The 7,685-nt window shown below is 43.6% G+C and overlaps 1 long non-coding RNA gene across 1 annotated transcript; it reads left to right on the top strand.

The window, feature by feature from the left end:
* Positions 1–367: 367 nt before the first annotated feature.
* LOC113929406 lies at positions 368–6,425 on the top strand. The gene is made up of 3 exons (XR_003522177.2): positions 368–593; positions 686–799; positions 5,700–6,425. It is a non-coding gene; the product is annotated as an uncharacterized LOC113929406 (long non-coding RNA).
* The last annotated feature ends 1,260 nt before the right edge of the window (positions 6,426–7,685 follow it).

Here is a 7,685-nt window from a genome sequence, read left to right as displayed (position 1 = left end):
GCCTTCAATCCTACTCTCTCCTTCTCAAAGTTAACTACTATCCTGAGGGTCAACACCGAGAGCAATCTTCCTTTCTTATGAACCTATAGTAAATGGAATAATACATTATGTGAGTTTTTTATTTTGCCTGCCTTCTATTCAACTCAGTATTGTTTTGATAAGTCACCTGAGTGTTTTTGTTGAGCTATGAGTGATTTACTTTCGTCCAGTGTATGATTCCATTTTGTGGGAAACAGAACGCCACAACCACCACTGGTGCGTGTTCGCTCAGACTCCGAGATCTCTGAGAAAACTCGAGAGTGCAGGGTTAAAAATAACCCGAAAGGATCAGAGTGAAATGCCCTTGGGACGTGTGTGGTCAGTTCTAAAGTACGCAGCAGAAGATGTTTTGTAGATAGGAAGCCAGCTGTAAACAGCACACTGGGCACCCCCCTCTGTTCCCTTGTCCTGTAAACAGCACACTGGGCACTCCCCTCTGTTCCTTTATTCTGTTTTAAAGATTCTTACGTGCTTGACTAATCCTGTATACATGGAGGAATGTGCCTTACTACACCCCTGCTGCAAACCATTATAGATCTATATCGCTCTAGAAGGTATGTAAGAGTATGGAAAATAAACCTCGGCACCTCGGGCTGTTCGCTTGGGGTCCCCTGTGCCTCACTCTACTGTCGTTTCTTTTTCTCAGTTCCTTTGCTGCCCCAGGTCCCCGACTCTCTGAGGTCGACAAGTGGCGCCCAAACAGGGACCTGAAGCCCCCGTCGAGGAGTGATCGGCCAGCGATAGAACCCTACAGAAGGTGGTAAGTAGGAAAGTTTATTACAGGGTTATGAGGGAATCAAATTCGAAAGCATCAGGTTTTGCTGCATTGATACATCATTTTCTTAAAGAATATGGAGCTAAAGTTACTAAGCAGTGCATAGAAAAATGTTTGGAAACAGTAGTTGAATATAATCCTTGGTTTCCAGAGGAAGGCTCCTTAGATGAGGAGACTTGGGTCTGAGTAAAAAATGATGTCTTGAGGGCTATGAGACAGGGTGAAATGATTCCCCTTGATTTCTGGCCCATTTGGGCTTTAGTACGAGCAGTGATCAATGCTATGGAAGTTGGGGATAAGTTATCCCCAGCTGAGGTTGCTAAAGAAACTACCAACTCTTTACATACATATGAATTAGATGATGGGGCTTTAGAAAAGGCTAAGACTGAAAGTAAAAAATTTTCACGGCTTCACAGTCCCGGCCATCACCCACGGCCCCTCCGCTTTTAATGGAGGACCCCACTGAAGATGATCAACCTCCCTCCACGATAGATTTATTCCCTCTCAAACGATCCTCTCTAGCTCTCTCACCTTGCAAAAAGGAACTCCGACGGCAAGGGGCTAATGATCTATTTATGGCTTTCCCCATAGACAGAACACAAGCTGCTGGTCCTGTCTATGAAGGATTAAATTTAAGTGCTTTAAGGGAACTGAAGAAGGCTTGCCACTTGTATGGTCCCACAGCACCTTATACTATAGAGATTTTGAAAGCTTGGGCAAATTCTGGAAAGTGGATCCCTTATGATTGGCATATGGTTGCATGGGCTTGCCTTAAGCCACAGGATTTATTACAACGGAAAATGTGGTTATCGGATGCTGTCTATATGAAAGCCTGGGCGAATCAGGCTAACCCAGCCATGCATCATATTTCTTTGAAATGCTCACTGGCTCTGGCCCCTTTCCAGGTGTTTGAAAGCAATTGGTTAACACCCCACCCACAGCCACAGTACAGGTATCTGAAGTTGCCCTCACAGCTTGGGGAAAGCTAACCCCTTCAGGGGAAGTGGGACAAAGTTGTATAAAAATTGTGCAAGGCCCTACAGAAGCATATACTGATTTTATTTCTCAGCTCAAAATGGCTATTGACCGCCAAGTCGATAATAAACCTGCTAAAGAGCACTTGCTAAGACAGCTTGCTTTTGAAAATGCTAATGAGGACTGCCAAGTGGCCATCCGGCCACATAGAGAAACAGGAGGTATTCTCGATTATCTTCGTCTACGTAGAAATATTGGCACTCTTACACATCAAACTCGGATAGCCTCCCTTCGACTCATGGCCCTACAAAAACAACAGGATATAAAATGTTATCATTGTGGGAAAGTAGGACATGTCAAGAAGGAATGCCGTAAAGCCCCCCAACCTAGAGCCAATTCCCTTTCTAAAAGTGCCCCTAGCCTCTGCCCTTTTTGCGGCAAAGACAAACATTGGGCCAAGGAATGCAAATCCAAATTTGACAGGCAAGGTAACCCACCCCCATTAAGGTCGGGAAATGGGATGCAGGGCCACCCCCGGGCCCTGAACAACAACGGGGGATTCAATATGTCGCCTCTCCAGCAGCAACTTCCCACTGCGCACATAAACCCTCCGTGTTATCACTCAGTCCCGCCACCCAGGGACGTGCCGCAGTAGATTTAACCACTCCTTTTACAGTCAGTCTTCACCCTGGTCTTGGGCCTCAAAAAATTACCCACGGGTTTTTACAGACCTTTACCACGAGGAACCATGGGTCTTGTGCTAGGAAGATCTAGCATAAATATTAAAGGAATCCAGGTGATGACTGGAGTAATAGATTCTGACTATGAAGGAGAAATAATGGTGATCCCACAGACTCGGGTTCCCTGGACTTTTATGGGAGGAGATAGAATCACCCAGTTATTATTACTACCCTATGTACAAATTGGTCAGTCCCAACAGATCAGATGAGGAGGATTCGGTAGTATTGATCCCCTCACAGTTAAATAGGCTTCATTATTGACTCAGACTGATTGTCCCTCTATGACTCTTAAAATTAGAGGAAGGACTTTCTCAGGTCTAGTAGACTCTGGAGCCGATATTTCAGTAATAGCCTCCCAGCATTGGCCTAATACCTGGCCCACGCAAGCAGCCTCTAGTTCGGTCGAAGGAATAGGTTTTGTGATGGCAGAAGAAATTTGACAAAGTAGTGTGCCACTTAAATGTGAGGGACCAGACGGATTAGAAGGAGTTATCCAGCCTTTCATCTTAAATACCCCCATTAATCTTTGGGGAAGGGATCTCTTGCAAAAATGGGGAGCTGAGCTAATCATCCCCCCAAGTCAACCAGCTAATCAAATCATGACAAAAATGGGCTATGAGCCAGGACAGGGCTTAGGCAGACAAGGTCAAGGAATAAAGGAGCCTATCATTGCCCAAGGACAAACTCACAGGGCTGGACTGGGTTACCCTTTTTTTCTAGGGGCCGTTGAGGAAAAGAGGCCTGCCCCTATTAAAATAACATGGAAAACTTCCTCCCCGGTTTGGACTCCTCAATGGCCCCTTCTGATAGGAAAATTGCAGGCCTTAGAACAAATTATTCAAGAACAATTGCAGGCAGGACATATAGAGCCTTCGCAAACCCCCTTGAACTCTCCCATTTTTGTTATCAGAAAGAAATCAGGTAAGTGGAGGCTCTTATGGACCTTCGGAATGTTAATCCCATCATGGAGCCTCTGGGTGCCCTGCAGTCTGGGTTACCCACTCCTACAGCCATTCCCAAACAATGGCCATTGATGATAATAGATCTTAAGGATTGTTTCTATACCATAGCCATTTACCCTGAGGATAAGGAGAAATTTGCCTTTTCTAATTCCCAGCACTAACAATAAGGAACCAATGAGACAATATCAATGGAGGACAGTTTTGCCACAAGGCATGACTAATTCTCCTACCATGTGTCAGTATTATGTTGGCCAGGTCCTCAGACCTGTAAGAGATCATTATCCTCGATCGTATATCATTCATTATATGGATGATATTTTGCTGGCATCACAAACTGAAACCAAATTACAAGAGTGTATCAGGCCACTTCCCAACATTTGACTTTGCGGGTCTCATAACAGCCCCGGAGAATATCCAAACAACTACTCCGGCTTCTTATCTAGGCACTGTGGTAGATAGAACCACAGTGAAACCTCAAACAATGCAAATTCGTAGGGATACCCTCCTTACGCTTAACAATTTTCAGAAACTCCTAGGAGACATTAATTGGATTCGCCCTCTCCTCGGGATTCCAACTTATAAATTACAAAATTTATTTAACACTTTACAAGGTGATTCTGCTTTAGATAGTCCTCGCGCTTTGTCCTCAGAGGCAGAGGCCAAACTGCAGTTTGTTGAGGAGCGATTAAAAACTGCCTTTGCTTACAGTTATGATGATTCTCTCCCCCTGCTGCTTATTTTCCCTACCCCTCATTCTCCCACTGGTGTCTTAGCACAAGAAGACAAACCTCTCAAATGGGTAACTTTACATACAAAAACTTCTCAAACTGTTACTCCATATCTATCTCTTGTCGCTTCACTCATTCTTCAAGGACAAAAGCGTTCTATTCAAATTCTTGGTTTTGACCCAGCGCTCGTTGTTTTACCTATCTCTTCCACATTTTTTAAGGAAATCTTTCCTTTCTCTACTGATCTGCAGATATCTCTTGCTGATTATACTGGGTGCATAGGTTGCCACTATCCGTCAGGTGAACTATGGGACTTCCTAAAGCGCACTGCCAGGGTTATAAATCACAGAGTTCGCAACGCCCCAATCCCCTCAGCTCCTACATACTTTATTGATGGCTCTTCCTCTGGGCACGCCGGAGTCTGGGGCCCCGCTATTCAACACTCCATAAAAACCCCTTACACTTCTGCTCAACAGGTCGAACTTGCAGCTTTATTGTTCTTATTGCAGAATGTTCATTATCCTATGAATATCATATCTGATTCTGCTTACGTAGTTGGCATTGTTGCGCCTTTGGAAACAGCTCTTATTTCCACAACTCATTCTATCATTAACCTTTGCTTCAGGAATTACAATTAGAAATTCAATCTCGAACTCACCCTTTGTTCATTACTTATATCCGCTCTCATTCTAACCTCCTTGGACCTCTTGCACGGGGACATCAGTCTGCTGATTTATTGGCTACTCCTATTTTTGAAACTCCACAAGTAGAACATGCCCATCTTCATACCAGTGCCAACTGCTTACATTCACACTATAAAATACCCTTGCGCTCTGCCAGGCAAATAGTCTCTTCTGTCCTATTTGTCAACCTCTACATTTAACTGAGCATCCGGCGGGCATCAATCCCAGAGGCACAGCTCCTGATTGTATTCGGCAAACGGGACGTTACTCATTTCCCACCTTTCGGACGTCTCATATATTCATGTTACAATAGACACCTTTTCAGGGTTTCTTCATGCTACTCCATTGATGGGAGAAAAGGCTCTCATTTACTTGAATGTTTCACTATTACGGGATTACCTACTTGTATCAAGACAGATAATGGCCCAGCATATACTAGCAAGAAAGTATGAGAATTCCTTGCAGAATGGCAAATACAGCATATCACAGGTATTCCTTATAATCCTCAAGGACAGACTGTAGTAGAAAGGGCGCATGCCACCATTAAAAAAACAACTCCGTAAAACTATGTCTAAAAAGAAAGGGGGAATCTCCCCAAGACGTCATGGCACAAACCTTATTTATTTTAAATTTTTAAACTTACCCCAAGGAGAACCTTACACTAGAGCTGACAAAGCATTTCTCGCCAGCCTCAATCTCAACTCAGGACGCACGCGTGTAGATAAAAAATGAGGAAAATAATTGGTTGCCTGGGAAATTAATTATCCGAGGCCCTGGTTATGCTTGTATCATTCCAGATGGATCCAGTCGAGCAATTTGGATACCTCTTCGAAAAGTCCGGCCCAGGACCAGTGATAAAGACAACAGAAGAGGTGTCTCAGCCGCTGCAGGGATTGACTACCCAACCCCCTGTCCGAGAGATGGCAACACTCTCCTTGAAAGAGACCTCGAAAATGAAAATTGTCCCCGACAATACCCCCAACTTGGGGGCAACTGAAGACCCTCACTCAGAGGGCGGAGCGAGTCCTGGAGACAACCAGATCTACCAAAACCCCTGAACATTTGTTCCTGGCTATGTTAGCGGTGGTGACATGCGCCTCTCCGCAGTACGGATTCCATCCTTCTTCTCCAGGCCCGTATGGGGGTCTGGATTCTGGATACTGTACCCTCAAAAAACAAATCAATGCCCAAAATCTCCATCACAGAGTGCTTATGACAGCAGCTAATTTGAAAAAAGAAAGGGGGACCTGTGGGAAACAGAACGCCACAACAACCACTGGTGCATGTTCAGACTCCGAGATCTCTGAGAAAACTCGAGATTGCAGGGTTAAAAATAACCTGAAAGGATCAGAGTGAAATGCCCTTGGGACGTGTGTGGTCAGTTCCAAAGTACACAGCAGAAGATGTTTTGTAGATAGGAAGCCCGCTATAAACAGCACACTGGGCACTCCCCTCTGTTCCCTTGTCCTGTAAACAGCACACTGGGCACTCCCCTCTGTTCCTTTATTCTGTTTTAAAAGATTCTTACGTGCTTGACTAATCCTGTATACATGGAGGAATGTGCCTTACTACGCCCCTGCTGTAAACCATTATAGATCTATATCGCTGTAGAAGGTATGTAAGAGTATGGAAAATAAACCTCGGCACCTCGGGCTGTTTGCTTGGGGTCCTCTGTGCCTCACTCTACTGTCATCTCTTTTTCTGTTCCTTTGCCGCCCCAGGTCCCCGACTCTCTGAGGTGGCCACCATTTTATGAATCTGGCATTCTCAATTCATCCACTTGCTTGTAATAAACATTTGGATTGTTTCCAGTTTGAAACCATAATGATTAATTTTTTTATCGAGGGTGCACAACCATGCATTTGTGTTGAGTCTGTGTTACAAGGGTATGTTTCTAAGTATGCCTCGAAAATGTGTGTGTTCAGCTTTTATAGATGATGCCAAGCAGGTTTTCAAAGTAATGATTACAACTGATACCCCTACCAGCTCTATCTGGCAGTTTAAGTTGTCCTTTGGCCTCATCAATATTTGGTATTTTCTTTTAAAATTTTGGCCCTTTTAGTGTTGTTGTTCCACTATTCACTCTTATCAATCTGCACCAATCAAAAACATTTAAATTGCCTTATATGACTTAAGACCGCAACAGAGAAAGGAGAACAAACTATCTTTCTTAGTAGGCCCGAAAGTTTGTCTTTTTGTTTGTTTTATCTATCACAGCAAGTAAGCTTTCCAAATCTTCAAAATTTACAATGTAAAGGAAATAAAGGGAATGTCACATATTTGACACCAGTTAGCACAACTGGTTGTTGTACTTTGAATACAAGAACTGATTTTGACAGAACAAAATTTTACTCTGTTCTGAGAAGAATTATTTTTTCATGTGATGAATTATAGATTTAGAGTTTCTGACTTACCTGCTCTTGAAATATTTTTAGCTGTATATTTATATTCCCAGCTTTTCTCACTCTCTCATGGCATAGTTACAGCGTTTACTCAGAAACACCTACTCACACCAACATCTAATTGGTTTACTTTAATATTGGAGGTTTATTTTTATGGACAGTTGAATTATTTCATATCAGTAAGCATTTATAAGAACTCTGCCATTTACAAAAACAAAATCAAGCGGTAAATAATAATTAAACCTAGGCTGGGGACGCCTGGGTGGCTCAGTTGGTTAAGCATCTACCGTCAGCTCAGGTCATGATCCCAGAGTTTTGGGATCAAGTCCTGCATCGGGCTCCCTATTTAGCGGGGAGCCTGCTTCTCCCTCTATCTGCTAC

This window comes from Zalophus californianus, chromosome 5 (genome assembly GCF_009762305.2).
Source record: "Zalophus californianus isolate mZalCal1 chromosome 5, mZalCal1.pri.v2, whole genome shotgun sequence".
In the NCBI taxonomy this organism is placed as follows: Eukaryota; Metazoa; Chordata; class Mammalia; order Carnivora; family Otariidae; genus Zalophus; species Zalophus californianus.
The sequence above is the reverse complement of the archived record's forward strand: the minus strand, read 5'-3'. Positions and strand labels throughout refer to the sequence as shown.